We start from the raw sequence: 21,826 nt of genomic DNA on the forward strand, positions 1-21,826 counted from the left end.
AAGTACGAGCATTTGTTCAACAAACGATACAAAATTTTCTTGTAAATTTTGTTTGAAAAATGGAAAGTTCGACACAAGAAATGGCCGACAAACGAGGAACCACTGTACGTATATATAAATGTGCGAATATCTAGTCATCAGTATGTACTGTTACCGAAACTTCGAAGATCAATAGGAGTTTATTAAGAAATTTTTGCGCCATCCTGATACATCATCAGTCTGTAATATAAAAGTAATTCACATTTTTAAAATAGAAAATTAAAATTTACTTGCTAATTTAAAAAGGAATATATATATATATATATATATATATATATATATATTATATATATATATATATATATATAAATAAAGTTGCTCATAAAAACTAGTTACAGTATTAAGAACTAAAAATTCTAAAATTATTTAGAGTGACATTGAAATTGGCAAGAGTTCAAATTAAACAATAATATTAACCTTTACAAGAAAGGAATGGCTGTAGGACCGTCGTTCACTCAGACCTTGATAAGGCCAACAAAAGTTAAGCACAGGACTGACTAGAATTGAGGGAAGGAATGAGGTGCCTGATATGTGAAGACTCAAGTGTCGTTATATATTGGCTGTGCTGAGTATTGTCTATTATCGAAAATGTCTTTTGCTAATTTCAATTTTACAGTAAGCTGCATGATTTCTTATATATGAAAATTCTGGCCAGTTCTGTAGCTAACTCCCAAATGACTAGAATATCATACTTGCAACAAGCATTTCTTTGATCCCACTTAAGTACGTACCAGGACTGTCCCGGGCAAGTAAATTTGTAAATAAGATTGGATCGCATAAACGGTTACAATTTGTCATTTTGACTAAGGAGTGAGCCTATTTTGAGAGGATTAATAGTATTAAATTAACTTTGACTTCTGAACTCTCTTTCAATAATTATCTTGATACAGTCTCCTAATTTATTTTTTTTAATATAGCAGCATATATGGGTAGTTGAGGTACGTCAAAGGAAGGGGTATTTTCTGTAAAGTTTAGGTTAAGTATTTTATTTACCATTTTATAAGACATCCGGGATTATGAGTTAGTTAAAAAATTATCTTGTAAAGATTCAATTTCTGAGTGGAATGATTTCCAATCAAAAGCATACCTAAGTGCTCTAAAGACCAGAGTGGAAATGGCATTTAGTTTAAAATTAATGAAGCACAAAAAATAAAAATTATTCCCCATTCCTGGGCTTTGTCACTACAAAGCCTAGAGATCCAGCATTCAAAGAAATATGAAGAAATCATGTTGTTTGGTAGCGGGAAACGAACCCGCAATACCACAATCACAACAAGGTCACCTTGCTGAACTGACCATGAGAAGGATAAAAGTCTATTTCCTCTCGTATAACATATACTACCAGTCATTTTCCGATATATTTATTAGAGCTGGAATAGACCCATCCTCACCATCGTAGTCAAGTAGGAAATAGTTTTTATTGTTTTTTAGGCTGAAATATATATTATGTAGAATCTACTGGTAATTCTTACCAGATACATTAATACCTCAATCTTACACATTCGAGTTGCACGAATTCACAATGGCAAGAACTTTTCATTGGAACCTATCTAATTAGCATACGCGAGTATTTCCCAGACATGCAAATGCAAATGCAAAATTTTCAAATCCTGGGGAAAGGAGAAACCCCTGCAAACGTGTTTGTTCAATCTTATTGATGTAATTTATAAGTTTTCAAGCTTTAAGTCTGGTTGACTAATCCTCCCTGTTTCTCCCTTCCTTATTTGGCTCAGTTGAGTTAATTTGAGACCTGAATTCCAAGCTGCAAGGAATGATATCTGCACCTTTGACTTGTGAGCCTGCTATCTCTCTCGCATTTTATGGAATTACAGGCAGTCTCCGGGTTACGACGGTCTCGGCTTACGACGTTCCGAGGTTATGACGCTTTTCAATTATATTCATCAGAAATTATTTCCAGGGTTACGACACATGTTCCAGGGTTACGACGCATGTTCCAGAGTTACGAAGCCTACAAACGCTCATCTGGCAGATGAAATATGACACCAAAAATGCAAAATAATCAATATTTAAAGGTTTTTTTGATGAAAAATGCAATAAGAATGCAGTTTACATAGTTTTGAATGCACCTAAAGCATTAAAAGTAAGGTTTTCTTAGGATTTTTGACAATGTTCCGGCTTACGACAATTTTCGGCTTACGACTCGTCTCAAGAACGGAACCCCCGTCGTAACCCGGGGACTGCCTGTACAGCGATTTCTGAACACATATATATCTCCAGCTGGCAGTTCTTTTATTCGGCCAGACTAAAAGAAATTAAATAACATTAAGTAATTAAGTAATAAAAATAACTTTTCTCTCTCTCTCTCTCTCTGTGTCCATGTTATCTTCACACAGTCCTCATTTTTATCAACCATTTATTTCTGTTTTTAAGGGTAATGTATTAAACTAACTTTTAAAGGGAATTACGGGTAGTTTACCGTTTAGTTGGCCAGGCTGTGCAAGAACTTTTGCCCGGCACATAATCCCTTGTTCCGTGACCGACCTGGCCGCACAAGAACCAAATCAATCCCCACAGATAAGTAGTCCCTTCGACCTGGAAGACCTACCATGACTCGCGAGGCACGACTATTCAAAACAGTCAACATGGCGTCACCGTCTACTCCTCACCTGTCACACGTTTCTTTGCCGCTGCTAACCCAGTTACCTTTGTTCCTTTTTAAAAGTGGCCATTTAGGTGATTTTAGTGGTCAATATGAACACTGCAAAGAGGGAACAATGAGCCATGTGAAAGAGGAAGACAGTTTTGTGCCCTCCCTAAGTCAGGTTAGTGTGGTTTGTTTGGTTAGGTCGCAACCTGTTACCATACTGGTGCTTTGCCCCTGGCCAGGTCAGGGTATGCATCCTAAGTCAAGTTAGGTTGGTTCGTTAGGTTAGGTCATAATAATTGTTACCATACTGGGGGGTCCAGGGGGCAAAGCCCCTGGCCAGGTTAGGGTACGTGCCTTGAGTCAGATTAGGTTGGTCGTTTAGTTAGCCAAGCCGTGCATCTCATGCCTGAACATCCGCTTAGGCTAACAGTCCATATGTTCGAACTACGAATGTAGAGTAGGAGGACAGTTTAGTTAGCCAGGCCGCGCAACTCATGTATGAATGAATGTAGAGTAGGGGGTCAGCCAAACAGCTGTTTCATGGGTTTCCTAGTGTTAATTGTCATCGTCTTTGTTCCCCCCACCCCTAAAACCCCGGTTTCCCAATAGGTCCCCCCTTACCGTTTTACTAAAATTTACACCTGAAAATACGATTTCCATTTGCCCTTTATTATGTGTTCCCCCCACCCAAAAACCCCAGTTCCCAACAAGCTCCCCCTTACTGTTTTTATAAGCTTTTCTATAATCTATTACTGCATGTTTTCAAAAATCGCGCCAAACCTTATGCTCCGGAATTACAGTAACTTTAATTTCATTAAAAAGTTGGCTTAATACTTACATTAAGACTACTCTTTTTTTTCTCTCTCTCTCGTAGTCAAGGTAGCAAAGAGGTTGAGAAGACTTCTAAAAATAGACTGGTTAGTTGGAAGGGGGAAAGAAAAGAAAACTATGTTGTACATATGTAATATTCACACACATTTACATTGTTACCAACCATATATTTCTTTTTTTACGGGTAATATATTAAGCTAACATTTAAATGATATTAGAGTAAGTTTAATTTTATTTAATAGTAAGCTTGATATTTAGGGAGTATGATTAGGGTCATACTTAGGGTTCAAACTCTAGAAGTAAGTAAGCATTTATTAACATTTTTAGAGACCGTGTCAAACTTACACGAAACTTCCCTTTGAGTGAAGGGGTCTTTAACCTAACCTCGCATAAGTCAGGGGTATTAATGTACATATTTCTTCATTTATTCATGAAAATATGAAAATACAGTAATTACTCTCTGAAAAAATCCAGGAATATGCAAATTTTCCACAAATAATGTGGCCATATGTCCCATAGAAAAATCAGCAAATAATTGAAACTGCAGATACTGAACCGTGGATAAGTGGGGGTCGACTGTAAAGGATAAAGAACATATCCTCAATGGAACTTGTGAAAAGGGTTGCTCCTATGAAAGCAACCGTGATAACTAAGCAGTGTAGTGGTCTCATTGTTGAGAGGGAAGGATTATTGTTCATCTGGCTTGAAGACCAGAATCAGCGTTGTATTCCAGTGAGTATTAAGGTGATTCAAGAAAAGGCTTAAAGGTTATGTGAGGTACTGAATAGTGAAAAGGGGGAAGGGAGTGAAAGTGAACAGTGAATGGCGAGTAAAGGTTCTTAGTTGTTTTAAGGTATCGTGCTAATTTGCATAATCTTAAGGTGCAAGGTGAAGCTACTAGTGGTGATGGGGAAGCAGAAACCTTTTCATATTGGGTTGGCTGAAATAATAGAGTTCAAAAGCATATGCCTAGTCGTATGAAGTACGTACATCTCAAAGTGGGAGAAGTCAGCACCAGGCCAGAGTCAGTAAGGAGAAACTGACTACTTCTTGGGGGTAATGCTAATGGTGACTTTTAGCTTAAGCCCTTGTTAGTATATCTGGCTGAGTATCTTGGGGCATTCAAGAGAATTTTCATGTCATCTCCGTCATTTGAAAGTCTAATAAGAGGGCTTGAGTTGCACTTTATATCTTTAAAGACTGGTTTAATATTCACTTTGTGCCAGCAGTGGAATAATATTTTGCTTCGAAACATCTGCCCTTCAAGGTTTTGCTTGTTTTGAATAATGCCCCCTGGAAACCCTTCACAACTGAATGAAATGCATCCTGTGAAGGTAGTTTACCTTCCTGCAAATACTACATCCATTTTGCAACCAATGGACCAGGGTATCATTGCCTCCTTCAAGGCCTACTACCTCTGAAGGGTGATCAACAATGCCTTCAAGGGTACTGAAAGAAACAAGGACTTACTCTCAAGGACTTTTGGAAGTCCTACAACATTTATGAAGCTGTGAAGAACATTGCACATGCTTGGGAGGTGGTAAAGCTGACCAACAGAATGAAGCCTGGGAGACACATGAAAGTGTCATCAACATAATTGTTGAAATAAGTAAGTAACTAAATTTGGAGGTGGATTATGGTGATATCAATGAGCTAATGGAATCCCATGAAGGGGAGTTATCTGAAGAAGACCTCATTCAGATGGGGAGGCAGATGATCGAGGAGGAGGAAGAAGCACCAGTCCCAGAGCCCAAGTTATTAAGAGTTAAGGGTTTGTCAAAAAGTTTTTTCCTGGTAGATGCACGGATGGCATGTTTCGAGGGTGAAGACCCAAACATTGAAAGGTACACCAAGATACTTAGATGAGTCACGTATTGACTAAGTTTTTACAAGGAGACTTTGGACAGACTTTGAAGAAAAAAAAGAAGAAGACCTTCTCCTAACCCAGATTCCCCAGACTTGTATCTCCTGCTCCATCTGGAACTTTGCATCACCCAGACTCCCCAGCACTTGTATCTCCAGCTCCATCTGGATTGCATCACTCAGACTCCCCTGCACCTGTTTCTCCAGCAACTTCTTCATGTTCTCCTCCTGCATCTCCAGATCCCTCATCCCTATAAACCTGCCTGTACATCCTTCAAAATGCCCCTTCCAGTCCACAAGCCATCCATAGGATTAAAGCTAAGGAATTCTTCACCTTTTTGAATTTTTAAATTGTTAATGTTAAGAACTGACCTAAAATGTTAAGAACCGACTTACGATGAAATCTGACTTGCACCAAACTGTAGTATCGGATCTCTGTTGTAACTCAGGGACTACCTGTATTTTAAGTTCCTCAAAGTTAAGAAACAAAACATAAAAATACCTTAATTTGCATTAAGAAACAAAACATAAGAATACCATACTTTGCAAGAAAATATACAACTTCCTCTTGACAAACACAAGAACAATTTTACTATGATAAGTTTGTAATTCTATGAACTTCACTGCAAAGCAGCAACTGCAGTGCATATTATGCAGTATCAACTTTAATAAACAACATGTGCACCTTACATCAGCAGCAAACACACTACTTCTTACCAAATCCAAGACTCACCTAAAGAATTGTCAGCTGCTTCAGAGTCCATATCATTACCACTTGTTACCTCTGGCAAAAAAACATCAAAACCATAAATGTAATAAATAAAACTAAATAAAATAAGACCAGTAAAACTTATGATACATGTTTGATAGAGCCAAATAAACAGATGTTAAAAAAAGAGCATAAAATTAATATAAAAATGCTGGGTGAAAGTGTGATAAATGATGCAAATCATACTCTGATAATTAACACAATATCACCTATCCCAAAAATATCTTATATATATATAAAAGCTGCAAATAAAAACTAAATAGATTATTACAGCAGAAGGTATGGAGGGAAATATCTTGATATGCCTACAAAATTTCACAAAGTATTTTTCTCAACATTTACATGTATAAAATATACATGAAATAACTAGAATAATAAAACTTTTTGGTGAAAAAATGTCCACTTAAAATCAGTATTCTGTCCAAGAACCTCATCTTCATTGTCAGATGGTATGAAACCAAGTCCAAATTTCTTCAAGGGCAGATTATCTATACTATCATGTTTTTGCTAGATCATCTGACCACTTAACAATTCTGGTTTGTTGTTATGCTGCCTATCTACTGAACTGCACCAATGGGGGAAGGGGAGGGGGGGGGGGGGTCCTTGATGATGGGTGCGAGTTACAAAGGTCACTATTTGGCTTTCCATCATTCCAAGGAATGAGCCTAGATTATTAACTTCCCTTGACAAAACTGGGAGCTTAGTTTTTCTACTAACATGGCTTGCATTTATCTTATCTAAAGCATTAAAAGACTTACTTCCACCACTGTTGGCATTAAATTAATTAGGCATTCTAAGGTGAAAATCCCAATGATGTGTAACTATTGCACTGTTTATATTTTCATTAATGGCTCTTTTGTACTGCTTAATTTATTTTCCAAGATTTTTTCCTCTTTCTCCTAAGTAACTTAATTGCAATTGCAATATATATATATATATATATATATATATATATATATAAATATGTAGACATATACGTACATATCTGATGGTCAGACTATTTATGTATGTATATGTGAATGTTTGCTATAAATGGCAGAACTACTAGACTGAATTGAACCAAAGTTGGATATAGATTTTAAAGAGGATGGTTTTTAACCAGGTACCATTTTTATCCAGATATCCGGCCATACTAACTTCTTTATTATTATTTGTAAAGGAAAAAAAAAAAAACAATTTTTTTAAGAAATTTTCATGAGGATTCCAAATATGGTCTTATTTTTCTTCTGCAATGAGAAATAACGATGATACTAGGGATGGTTTTTAACTGGTTGTTGTTTTGATATGAATTTCTGGCCATGCTACTTTAATATTAGGTGTAGAGAAGACAATATTAAAGTGGACCCCCCGTATTTGTGTTCTCCGGATTCGCGGACTCTCACATTCGCGGATTTCTCTCGGGAACATTTTCCACATTATTCGCTGTATTTTTCTATGAGAAATACCCACAAATTCCTGTTTTTTTTTATCAATTTCATCATAAAATGTACTTTTTGTGATAAAACTATTAAAAAAACCAGGTATAAAAATTTCTAGTTGTTTTTTCTCGAGTTTTAACTAACAAAATAGGAGGTTTTCAGCATTTTTATAGGGGGTTTCAACTATTCGCGGGTTCTAACTTTTCATGAGGGGAGTCTGGTATGCATCCCCCCCCAAATACGGGGGTACCACTGCATTCTGATAGAACTTTTCACAAGATTCCAAATATGCCCTTACTTTTCTACTATGATGAAAAAAAAAAAAAAAAAAAAAAAAAAATATTACGGTTCAAACAATGCTGGCCTATGGCTGCCCGTTGCCAAGAACTTGGCAAGTATATACATACAGTGGTACCTCGGTTTTTGTTCCGGAACCTCCAACAAAGTCCGAAACATACATAAACCGAAATAATAATTCCCACAGGGAATACTGTATATAGAATTAATGCATTCCAGACCCCCAAAAATATTTTAAAAAAATACATTTTATAGGGAATAAACACAGTTCTACATACAGAAAACAATGAGAACTTAATATATAAATGAATAATGAAAGAAATGATGAACATTTCACATCACTCTTACCTTAATGGAAGACTTGTTAGTGTATGGAAGACAGCGAAGAGGGGAGAGGGAGGAGGAGAGGTTATTGTTTGGAAGGGGAATCCCCTTCTAAAAGGGCTTTAGGTATTAAGAACTTATCTGGGTTACTTCTCTATGTTTTTTTTGTAGCACTGTCTGGGATTACTTCCCCACTTTGTTTTTACTGGCACTAGGACCAGAGACATTTGTTTCTGTCTCTTTAAAATCTGCCAATAGTAATACAATGCATTGTCATTAAACATATAAGACACGGATTGCAATGTGTTTGTTAGGATGAAAGTTCGCAACAAAATTTTTAACACCACTCCAGTTGGCAAACATTTCTTTAATCACTGAAGTAGGCACAGTATCCCCTCTCTCGGCCTCCTCCTCCTCCTTGGATTCCTCATCTGCTGCCTGTTGCTGTTCCTGCTGAAGGTCTTGCAGTTCCTCAGTAGTTAGCTCTTCCCTGTGGGCATTCACTAATTCTTCCACATCCTTGCCACTCACATCCAAGCCCATGGACTTCCCCAGACACAATAGATTCCACAACAGTTGTAGGGTCATCAGGGTCAGCATCAAATCCTTCAAAATCCTTCTCGAGGTAACACTCTGGCCACAATTTTCTCCAAGTAGAGTTCACTGTTCCAAAAGTCACTCCCTGCCAAGCCTTATCTATAAGACTTATGCAATTAAAAATACTGAAGTGATCCTTCCAGTATGCAATTAACCCTTAAACGCCAACTGGACGTATTTTACGTCAACATTTTTGTCTCTCGGGTGCCGACTGGACGTATTTTACGTCGACATACAAAAGTTTTTTAAAAAATTCGCGGAAAAATACTTTTAGGCCTACCAGCCGAAAACTCTTGAATCATGCGCTTTGGGGGATGCTGGGAGTTCACGGATCAAGGTGTTGTTTTGTTTACAATCGTTACGCAGGCGCGCAAGCACGAATTTCTTTCTTGCCGCACTAAAAAGTATCTGTGACACATCTCTGAAATTATTTCGTCACTTTGACATAATTTTTGTACCATTTTAAATTAGCCGTTACATGGAGCATTATATATGAAAATGTCCGCATTTTTATGTAGAATACAACAAAAAAATACTCATGATTGCAGCTTTTATCAGTTTTGAGATATTTTCATATAAATAACGATAAGTGCCAAATTTCAACCTTCGGTCAACTTTGACTACCGAAATGGTTGAAAACGCAATTTTAAGCTAAAACTCTTATATTTTAGTAATATTCAATCATTTACCTTAATTTTGCAACTAATTGGAAGTCTCTAGCACAATATTTCGATTTATGGTGAATTTATGAAAAAACTTTTTCCTTACTTCCCCGCGGTAACTCTTCCGAAAAAAATCATACATGCGATTGTGGTAATGTTTGCACCATTTTAAATTAGCCGTTACATAAAGTTTTATATATGAAGATGTGTGCAATTTCATTCACAATACAACTAAAAACAACCCATGGTTGTAGCTTTGATCAATTTTGAAATATTTTCATATAAAAAATGATAAGTGAAAAATTTTCAACCTTTGGTCAACTTTGACTCTACCGAAATGGTCGAAAAATGCAATTGTAAGCTAAAACGCTTATATTCTAGTAATATTCAAGCATTTACCTTCATTTTGCAACAAATTGGAAGTCTCTTGCACAATATTTCAATTTATGGTGAATTTATGAAAAAAATATTTTCTTTACGTCAGCGCGGTAACTCTTCCGAAAAAATCATACGTGCGATTGTGGTAATGTTTGCACCATTTTAAATTAGCCGTTACATAAAGTTTTATATATGAAAATGTGTGCAATTTCATGTAGAATACAACAAAAAATAATTGAAGGTTGTAGCTTTTCTCATTTTTGAAATATTTGCATATAAATTATGATAAATAGAAAAAAAACCACGTTCGGTCAACTTTGACTCTACCAAAATGGTCGAAAAACGCAATTTAAAGTTAAAAATCTTACAGTCTAGTAATATTCAGTCATTTATCTTCATCATGAAACAAATTCGAAGTCTCTAGCACAATATTTAGATTTATGGTGAATTTAAAAAAAAAAAAAAACTTTCCTTCCCTCCTCGCGCAGATTCTCCGCCACAAATCTCCGAAATGCATACGTCCCATTCTCGGAATATTTGCTCCGTTTCATATTAGGCATTTCATAGAGTTTTATATATGAAAATGTGCGCAATTTCATGTAGAATAAAACGAAAAATATTTGAAGGTTGTAGCTTTTCTTATTTTCAAAATAATTGCATATAAAAAAATATATATAAAAAAATTCGACATTCGGTCAAATTTAACTCTGTCAGATATGGTCGAAAACTGCATTTGTAAGCTAATATTCTTACAGTATAGTTATATTCAATCATTTGTCTTCAGTTTTAAAGAAATTGGAAGTCTCTAGGACAATATTTAGATTTATGGTGAACTTTTGAAAAAAATATTTGTTTACGTCCGCGTGTTACGAATTCATGCATTATTTTGTGATAATATTTTCTCTGTGTTGCCTTTATCGTTTTACAATGTATTATATACCAAAATGATTGCAATTTAGTGTACATTACAACGAAAAAAAAGTAACTTGTTACCTTGAACCGTTTCGCGCACAGCACGATTTGAATAAAATTATATATGAAATTTCGTTTTTGCGGTATCATATATCGCATTATTTATATATGATAATGATAATTTTTTTCATTTCTGATGGTTGCATACTAAACTTCAGCCAATGACAAAAAAGGAGCCAAAAATGAACTCTTAATCTTGAAAACTAAGCACGCTGTGATTTTTTGAAAAAAATATTTTTTCCGCTTCCGCGCTCACTCTGAAACACTTCCGGCACACGGGAGAAATTTTTTTTTTTACCGCTTCGGCGTTTAAGAGTTAAAGATATTGAAGTGATCCTTCCATAACTCTCTTAGGGTCAACTCAGTGTCTGAGCTCACTTCAAAGCACCTTCGGAACAATGCCTTTGTGTAAAGTTTCTCGAAGTTCAAGATGATTTGCTGGATGAGAGGAGTGGTATTAGGGGGCAAGAACTTAACAGTGGTGAATTTAAATTCATCCAACAACTGGTCTTCCACACCAGGAGGATGAGCAGGAGCATTGTCCATTACCACGAGGCCCATGAAGGGAAACGGATTATCCTTTAGTATTTTTTTACCAAGGGGCCCAACACTTCAGTGACCCACTCAATGAAAATTTGTCTTGAGAGTCATGCCTTTTTGTTTGCCCTCCACATCACAGGCAATCTACTCTCAAATTTTTCTTAAACACTTGGGGGAAGTTTCAGAAATCCCCACTAGCATTTCCACAGAACAAGATAGTTAGCCTATCCTTCATAGGCTTGTACCCTGACAATGAACTTTCCTCCATGATGTAGGTTCGCTTTGGCACAATTGAAGACCTGTTGAGGGAGGAATACTTCAGCCTCGAGTTACTCCTTGAATTTCTGAATTAATTCTTCAACGGCACATTTGTCAGAACTCAGAACCTTCCCATGCTGTACAACACTGTATCTCCATACACTTTTTGAATTTTTCAAACCAGCCTCTGCTGGCCTTGAAATCACCAACAGCAGCACTTGTTGTGGGGGAAATTTCTTACTGAAATCAGCATGCAACACCCTAGCCCTTTCACAAATGATCGCTTCAGACAAACTACGTATCGCCCACTAATTAATTGTTTTTAATTTATCCACACTAGCAAAAGCTTTTCAACGACTTCCACTAGTTGCAATCTCTGTTTTGTTAATGAAATGACCCCTTTCACAACATCAGTTGCCTTGATTTCATGTTTATTTGCTAGGATAGAGTTGAATGTTGCCACTGAATTGCCATACTTCCTAGCAAAATCAGCCACATGTGCACCACTTTCATACTTTGCTACAAGTTCTTTCTTAAACTCTATTGTGTTTCTGGCTTTTATCACCGAACGGCTGGCACTTGGAACTTTCTTAGGCCCCATGATGGCTTGTTTGCAATTAGTTTCACTGACAAAAATAGCCCAAAACACAACGAACATGTGATGATGCAGACTGTGCGCAAGGTGATGCTTGTTCAGTGAGAAACAAAGGCAGAATGGGTCACCAGAGATGATGGGATGCATTATCTGACGCTCGGTACAGCGTCAGGTCACGCAGTGGGCCCTGGAAGGAGCGTTTCCGAGTGTATGAATTCCGAGGAAACATTCATAACCCAGGACAAAATTTTGTAGAAAAAAGTCTACGAAAATCGAATCATGTGAAAACCGGGGAGTACAAAAACCAAGGTTCCACTGTATTAAAACTAAACTTAAGCTTACTACAATTAGATTGGTAATTACTAAAAAACTACAAAAGTTTAAATATAATTTAAATAATGTAATAGCTGATGGCAATGTTAACCCATAATGTTAGGGCTACAAGTGGTGCTTGTAAATGAGATAAATAACCGTTTCCAAGCACTTTATATAAAAAATAACAAGGTTACAAAAAACTGAAACACACTAAACACAAGTTAACACTATATGACTGATTTATACAACTAACGTATGTATATAAATAATGGCACCATGGCAAATAAGGAATAACTCTGCATCTGGTACAAATAGTTAATAACCACAATGAACAGTAACCTTCACAACTTGTATTTATAGCATTATACTATTACATCTTGATACAAAGACTTTGCATGTGCTTGCATGACATCATATAGTGTGTAGGAATACGCAAGACACCCTTCTTGCACATGAACTATAGTACTCACTTCCTCATAGGCATGCATAAATATACCAAAGAATAACAGGATGACCTCCTGAAATGTGCTGTCAAATGTTGGACCAAACACATGAGTCAGACAAATCGGGTACTGTTTCTTGGGCAAGATTTTCCTCCTGATTTCTCTGACATTGGATTCTCACCCAAAAACACAACCTGACTTGTCTAACCCACTGATTTGGTCCAGCACATTTCAGGTGGTCAGCCTGTTATTTTGTGGTATATTCATAAGTGCCTATGAGCAAGGAATATAGTTCTTATATGCTAGGAGGGTGCCTGAGTATCACCATGTACTATATGACATTGTACAAGCACATGTAAAGTCTTCCGTATCAAGCTGTAATATCAGGTTATGAAGGGTACTGTTCATTGTGCTTATTAACCATTTGTACCAGATGTGATGTAATTACTTGTTTATTTACCATGATGCCTATCATTTATACAATTGCATGTTAAGCAAATTAGTCATAAAGTGTTAATGTGTGTTTACAGGCAGTCCCTGGTTATTGCCAGCCTTGGTTATCGGCGATCTGGTTTTATGGTGCTTGTCTAGCACTGAAAATTGCAGATAAGCGATTTTCAGCGGCAAAATGCACTGGTTTCAGGTTATTGACGCCAATAATAGAGTACTGGTGTCAATACATACCTAACAAAGGAGCCAGTAACTGGTTAACAGCGCTTATTGCCAGTAACCGGTTAATGGCACAAATAAGGGCCAAGCTGTTGGAATGGAACTCATCCGATACCTGGGGACTGCCTGTACAGTGTTAAGGTTTTTTCAAACTTGATTTTTTTGTATAAAAGGTCCAGAATGTTAATAAACCAGATTCTTTCCTTAGTGTAAATAACTAACCTTCATAACGTACAACCAAAATCAACGATTCCACCCCCCACAAATTACTAGCAGCATAACTGGAACAAACCAAGCTGGTCAAGTAAGTAGCCAGATGATCAAGCACAAACCTGATGTGAATAATCTGTCCCTTTGGAAATTTTGATCTTGTTTCATTCCTTCTGATGATGGGGGACACTAGTTCTTGTAGAGTTTAAGAGGTTTTATAAATAAGTATATTAACAAGATTTCCACAAATGCTTTCTACTATTCATAATTTGAATATAATCTTATGAAAGAAGCCAAAATACCATGACCATGCCTTTCAGACTTTGAAAGAACAGCAATTCTAAGGAGATGAAGGACAAGAAATGGTCCTATTAAGAAAATTCAGCATTATTCTAATGACAAAGCTGGTTCGTTACTCTGGCTGAATACGGAAATAAAAAATGGGACATTACCATAGCTGAACACGGGAACCAATTAAACTGTTAATAGGTTGATTTACAGACTTAGGCAAGTTCCAGCTAAAATATGCTGGTTGTATACCATTCCAGACAAGAAACTTGCAATATTCTAGTTTTTCAAGGGTAATATGCAAATGAATATCCACGAAAGACAAAAATTGCCAGGATTCAGGCTGACTTACCTGTGAAATAAACCATTTCAGGATGAATATCAGATTCAATGCCATCTTAAAGCTCCTATGCCATTTTACTATTATTTCCTATTTAACAAAAAACAACAAATACTATTATCTATTATTTGCTGCAAAGTTTAAAGCTACAAGGCTATAGCTAAATAAATTGGATTCCAACAACTTAATGTAAAAACTGCTTTCAAAATACCATCATGCACGCTGACTGTACTTACAAAATTCTACATCAAATACATGAAAAGTTAATATTATGATGTTTTTGCAATTCCATTAATCATAAATAACCCTTCCTTGGTGCAAGCCGGGAGATGTTACAATAAAAAGCCTTTATTAAAATCCATTAATCATAAACAGCCTTACTTAGTACACACTGCTCCAACTTATTAGATCTTTATAGAAGAAAGGTCCCACAGACAAACCCACACACATAAGAGGTAGAAAGAATGAAAACAGATTTTCTCACAATGGCTATAGTATTGGCTCTGCTGGGTTGCATAGCTGATGCTGAGCTTCTTGGATCCTCATTACATAATGGATTTTGTTATTACTGGGAGGCCACAACCCGAACTGTTCATTACACTGAGGTGCCAGTACTCATCAACATAAAAGTACATAGTCAACATCAAAATTGACAAAAGTTGAACAATGATGTCCAGATAGTTTCAATGTAATAAAATCTTCAGAAATCAGAAAAAAATAATTATGTTAAGTTTCTTACGGAATGGAATATAAAATTAGACCAAAGGCCAAGCACTGGGACCTTCGAGGTAATTCAGCACTGATGAAATTTCTTAAAGGACCATGACTGTCAATAGTAAATACTTATTTAAATACTTCACAGTATTCCTGCATACTAAATTTTGAAAATATGAATCTGTTAGGAAGGGTAATACCAAGTTTAACAAAGACATCTTTTTTTATTTTTGATCTTTGAGATTCCAACAACAATATATTGTTTTATTGCAGAGGACAACCTTATAGCATATGTAAATACAAAATTCTTTCTCTCTCTCTCAGGCTACAATCACGATAAATTTCTTTTCTTTCCATACACAATGGAATGGCTGCCATAAATAGTAATAAATGTCATCGCTAGAAGGGCTATGTTTCCTTGACCATACAGATGCCTATGAATTCCACAAAAACACATGAAAAGATTTAAATTATAGCATGCACAAAAATTCCAAAAATCCCCAATTATAAATACATTATATCATGCATACATTGGTATTTTGTATCAGACCTGATATGTTAATTCACATGCACTTACTGATAGAATTTTATAATTTCCCCCTAATTACAAAGGAATTGATTGGAAATCAAAACCATAGTGGTATTAAGATAAGTGAAAGACAGGCAGTAAGCTGCAACTTGTCAGGCTATATCCTTGTACTGTCAGATTACTCATTTACTTTCCTTTGAGATTCCAACATCTCTTTTGGAGAAGAATGGAGAATACGTTTAGAATTTAGGCCAAAGGCCAAGCACTGGGACCAATGAGATCATTCAAAGGTCTGAAAGACATAACAGGAGGAAAACCTCGCAAAGTTGTAATAAATGAACAGAGGTGCAGTAAAAGGAATGAATGAGATTGCAGCTAGGGGTCCAAGGGACACGGCAAAGAACCTAAGTAATGCCATCAGCACACTGATGGCACTAGCCACCCCCCACAACGTGACATCTCTTCCACATTTCCATTAACAAAATGACATTATAAGGAATGATCATAGGGGTGACTTTTTTTGGCACATTCCATGAATGAACTGTATTCCATAATTTCATCCTTAACCATTTTCTGCGATGCAAAAACAATCCACCACATCAACATTGCTTTCAATTTTCATCTTCTTCACTTAATATATGGACTTTACACACTCAATGTTGTTTGTCATGCTCTTCCTTGTAATGAATACTTTTGGAATCTGGGGCTATACTAACCAAAAATGTTATTGTTATGATACAATAAAGTTTGTTCATACTTACCTGGCAGATATATATAATTAAAGTACCCACCCACCTCCCCTCAGGGGACAGTGGTATGAAAAATCTGAATAGAAAATGGGAATGATTCCTGATATCCGCCTCCCAGCGGCGGGAATGGGTACTAACCACCTGGCCGCCCACTGCGTGTGCCGGGAGTTTTGAAATTCTGTCGGACGTCGGAGAATACAGCTATATATATATCTGCCAGGTAAGTATGAACAAACTTTATTGTATCATAACAATAACATTTTGTTCATGAAACTTACCTGTCAGATATATATATAGCTGAATCCCACCATTGGAGGTGGGAAGGGACAGAATAGAAGGATTTAGGAAACACCTCAAGTGCAGATGATTGACATCTTGATTCCTTACCTGTTAGCATAGCTGACTTCTTGATTACTGTCACCGAAGTCTGCTTTTGCTTTACTAGAGTTGCCAACAAGGTAGTGACCTGTGTAGTTGGTGCGCTCTAGATGATCTGTCAACGGGGGCGTGACCACAATGTGACTAGACCATATTGACCATACTGTGAGGGCAACGAAGCTAAAACCACCACCTGACCTAACCTATCGAAGTTAGTCCCATAACTTCTAGGCTAACGAAAGGGAAAGCGCCTCAAGCGACCAACCCTTCAAAGTTAAAAGCACACCTATCCCTTTTTCTATAGGATAGGATTCGTGCTGCTTCCTGCCTCCAATAATATTTCTACGGATATGTATGGTCCTAGCGACTCGCAGATCTCATATGTCGTCTTCACATCCCGTCGGGAGTGTGAAGCGAACACAGAGTTGCTTCGCTCAAACGTCGCACTCAGGATATTACTGAGTGTCATGCTCTGTTGAAATGCTTCCGAGGCCGCGCCCTCACCTCGTGAGCATTTACTTTAAAAGGTTTCAAATCTTTGTTCAAACATGACGAATGAGCCTCTTAGAAAGACTCCTTAAAAATAACGCCAGGGCGTTCTTCGACATGGGCAAGTCTGGTCTTTTTACGGAACACCGCAGATTGTCCGAATGACCTTGACTTTCTTTAGTTTTATCAAGATAAAACTTGAGAGCCCCGACAGGGCACAGGACTCTCTGTGGCTCTTGCCCAATAATTTGTGCCATCCCCTTGATCTCCAGGCCTCTGGGCCAAGGGTTAGACGGGTTTTCGTTCTTAGCAAGAACGGAAGGCTTAGAGGACACCGAATTATGTCCTCTAAAGCCAAAACCTCTGATGATGGCTAAAACCTCACTAACCCTCATTTCCGTAGCTAGAGTGGTTAGAAAATTAGCCTTTCTGGTCACGTGTATTAAGTTTACAGAAAGGAGAGGTTCGAAATGCTTTGACATCAAGAACTTCAGACTACGTCTAAGTTCCATCAAGATTTCCGCAGACCTCAAAGATCGTGAAGGGCTTTGTTGTTTGACAGATCCGAATCTCTGAGCCTAGAGGCCGTCAACAACATATTTCCGTATTCTACAATCGTTGGGACTGTTAGCTTATCCCATACTTCAGACGGAATGGGAAGGCGGGGTAAAGTCATTCACAGAGGTCAGAGGTAGAGGAACAGTCATTCTTCCCTGCCCTATGTCCAGAAACGGCCCACTCCGATTGGTACACTGCAAAATATGCAGCACTGCTTTGCTTTGGCAATGAGACTTGCAATTAATCTTGAAGATCCTCTCGCTTCTTGACAGTCTGAACGCATTTCAGACTCAGATCGGAGAGATTTTAGGTACCTCTCGAAGTGAGGCTGTTAGAGTAGACCGATTCTCTCGGGAAGGGTCCTTGGAAAGTGCTCTCTGAAGGACGTGACCTCTGTGAATCCAGCCTCTCGAAGGCCAACATGGGGCGATCAGCGTCTTTCTCACTCCCTCTGACGCCAGCGATTATCTTATTACATTTCCTAAGCTTTTGAATAGGGGAAAAGGGCTAACCAACTATCCCATTCCATACTATAGGATGGCGTCTATTGCTACCGCTCTCGGATCGAGAATAAGGGCGCAACGTAGAGGAAGCTTCTTCGTCTTCAATATTGCAAAATCTACGAAAGGACGTCCCCAAAGTCTCCACAACTCTCGACATACTTCTAAGCGAGGATTACTCAAAAGTCAAACGTCAGTAGTTGCTGCCGTCGATCGAGAAGATCCGCACGGACGTGCAATCGTGTAACGACCATCTTAAGGATCGTTACGTTCCGTGCCTATGCCGATAACCATCTCTCTTTTCTTGGGATATGAGAGAGCTGCGGAATTATCTGAGATGATTTGGACCACTCGACCAAAACCTCACTCTTCGAGGAACTGGAGAGCCAACCAAATTGCTTCCAAGTTCTTTTAGATTATGTGCCAGGACCTCTGTCCGGATGCCTGGCTCCCTCTCATTATCACCTGAGGTGATCCTTAACCCATTGAGAGACGTTTAGAATTATCTCTAGATCTTTGATGTTATTTCAGTTCTCCTGTAGGAGAACTGTAGAGGTCTGAATTGCAGTCTATTCAGGGAAACAAGCTTCTCCAGCGAGGAAATGGTCCCCAGCAGGACTCATCCATTCCCTCACTAAGCATGCTTCCTTCCCTAATAAGGCTGCGCTTTGCAAATAAGCAGGAGAGCATTATTATAGTGCTATGCTGCTGGTCAGACCTCGTACAGCAATTCTGTTACAGTGCGGTAAGCAGCGCCGAACATGTCTAGAGAGATATCTCTGTTGAAAATTTCTTAGCAAAAGGAAGTCGTTTATTCATGATTACCAGAAATCCCCTCAACCCGAGGCGAAAGTCATGATTGTAGGGCAGAGATACGGTTCGTAAATCAATCCCGCGGGAGAGAGAGACGTAACCGACTGAGCAGTACAACGAGCTACCTAACACTGAGTTGGTGACAGTGTGAGACACTGTGACAGTTACAGGCAGCAGCTTATGTTCACCTTCTCGCAGTCTTATGCCGAGTTGCCAGCTATTCTATTTCATCTAAGGAATAGATTTTCCATTATTTGAACAGAAACTCTCAAGTTGGCATATCTAAGCGAAACAGAATTCGCTAATACAGAAGCTGATTTTGTGTTGTCGTAACATTACGCTTAATTAACCAAATGTTAAATCGGAAACTCCTGGAAAGTTGCCGGGAGTACCGATTAAATATACTGCGTCATCCACAATGACAGCAACCTCTCGTTTCGCACTATTCTGCCTGAGTTACCAGCTACTCTCTTCTACGAAGGAATAGGTTCGTTACTATTATCGATCATAAGAAAATTCTCAAGCAGGCATATTTAAGCGAAACATAATTCGCTACATGCAGAAGCTGAGTTGGTGTTGTTGTAACAATACCTTCAAGCATTGTCCTTACACCGGAAACTCCTGGAAGTTTGCAGGAAGTACCGATTAAATACACTTAAATAACAGTCCTTTCGGTTGCCATCTGTAGAGGTAACACGATATGCGTATATGACTTGAAACTTTACATTAGTAATATGACGCGAAGTTAAAATACCTAAGTATTGCAGTCACTTGAACATATAATTCTCTACTACATTCTTTCCTCGACGAGGAAGAGAGAGAGAATGGAAATCGACTGTCTTCATTCTCTTGCCAAGAAAAGGAATAATATTATTCAAATGGAAATCCTCAAGTGAGAACCGAAGATCGAAAAGGAAAGTTCAAGCTTCTTATGATATTTGACATAAGACTTCATGGACGTAGTCTATAAGTCTTTTTCCTGGATGATCTCTGACTAATGAATGAGAGCTCTTTCGAAATTTTGTTACTTATCCGCTTATGCGATAAAATGTTATTAAGAACTTTGTCAATGAGAACTAACCCAATTGCATGACGGAAAGTAATCCAGGAATTCGAGCATATAGCCTTCCCGATTCCCGCAGAAATCGAGGAAGGGGTAGGATTCCTGATTAGAGACTGGGCTTACGACAGGAAGGACCTTAATGTTCCCCTTCGGCAGCGCAATCCCGAAAGTAGACGAGGCGTTTTATGACACCGAAATCTGCTTACAGTTTTCCTGGAATTCATCAAGTGATGGATTCTCTTGAACGCTCCTCGTAGAAAGAGAAGTAGACATCTTGACGAGACCAAACTCCTTCCTCTACTTCGACGACGCCCTCTTGAAGAGCGTTCTTGCAGGAATCCTGCCGAACGTCTTGATGCGTAGGACGCCTATCGTTCTGAAGAACGTCCTGGCAAGTGCTCTACCGATCGTCATGACGTGTAGGATGCCGAGCGTCTTCAAAAGCGTCCTCGCTAGCGTCCTGGCGAGCGTCCTCGCTAGCGTCCTGGCGAGCGTCCAGATGTGTAAGACATCGAGCGTCTTCCAAAAAGCTTATCAATGTTTATGACGTCGAGCGTCTTCTGAAAGGCCACCCGAAAAGCGTCCTGGAGAGCCGCACACTGCTCCTGAAGTGTGAGAGCCCTATAGGAAGACGTAAGGCTATCGTCTCCAAGACGGCCTTAAAGACTTTCGTTACCTTCTAACAAAGACGGTGGCCGCCTGTGCAACATTTTGCGTCTTAGTAATGCAAATGAACATATCCAGACACGCGCTCAAAAAAGGAACGCCGAGCGTTCCGAAAGGCATCGTCGCGAGGTGCTTGCCGAACGTCCTGATTGCATTCTTTGAGCGTCTTGAAGAGCGTCCGGAATAGAAGAGCGACGAACATCAAGGGAAGCGTCATAGTGAATGACGTGCTCAACACGAGTAACTTGAGAGGCTTCCTGGCGAGGGGAGAGCCGCTCATGAAACGCGAGCGTCCTAAGCATAAGTACGGTGATCGTCATCAGGACGAGTCTTCAGGACGTTCGCCACTCTTGACAAAAACGACGGCCGGCTGTGCGACATCTTGCGTCTTTGTCACGCTCATCGACACTGCAGAAGGGCATTTAAAAGGACGCCTGTGTGTTCTTGGGTATGAGGTAATTCTTTGCCCTTCTCCTGTCGAAAACTAGGATAGTCTGTCCAGTGTCATCTCTGTCCGCTGACAAGAGCGTCCCTTAGGGACGAGTAAGATGCGTCTTGGCGAGCTGTTTGACTATGCAAATCAGCTTGCCGGACGTCAATCTTATGAGCTTGAACAATATCCCGTTTCGTAGTAAAGCGAACGTCACATAACGTATACATAACGCCATGAGGGAGGAGGAAACCTTAGCCGATGACAAATAAGACCTCCTTGGAGCGTCCACCAAATTGGCGAAATCTCCTTGAGAAGAAGACGGTGCTTTCAATCCTGCTTCTTCTCCTGTTTCGTACCAGATCCCAGCTCTCCCTTTCAGTCTAGATGGAGGAAGTGCAAACGAAGTCTTCCTCTCGATAGAGCGTTGAATGTCTCGAAAGGCGTCCTTGTGAGGGTCCTGCCTTAAGGACATTTTTAATCTCTTGACCAAGACGACAGCCGCCTGTGCGACATTTTGC

At 38.6% G+C, this 21,826-nt stretch overlaps 1 pseudogene; it reads right to left on the bottom strand.

Moving 5' to 3' along the window:
- Positions 1–21,826, bottom strand: part of LOC135217020 (E3 ubiquitin-protein ligase TRIM33-like) — a 361,157-nt pseudogene that overhangs the window by 87,291 nt on the left and 252,040 nt on the right.

This window comes from Macrobrachium nipponense, chromosome 19, assembly GCF_015104395.2.
Source record: "Macrobrachium nipponense isolate FS-2020 chromosome 19, ASM1510439v2, whole genome shotgun sequence".
Taxonomy (NCBI): Eukaryota; Metazoa; Arthropoda; class Malacostraca; order Decapoda; family Palaemonidae; genus Macrobrachium; species Macrobrachium nipponense.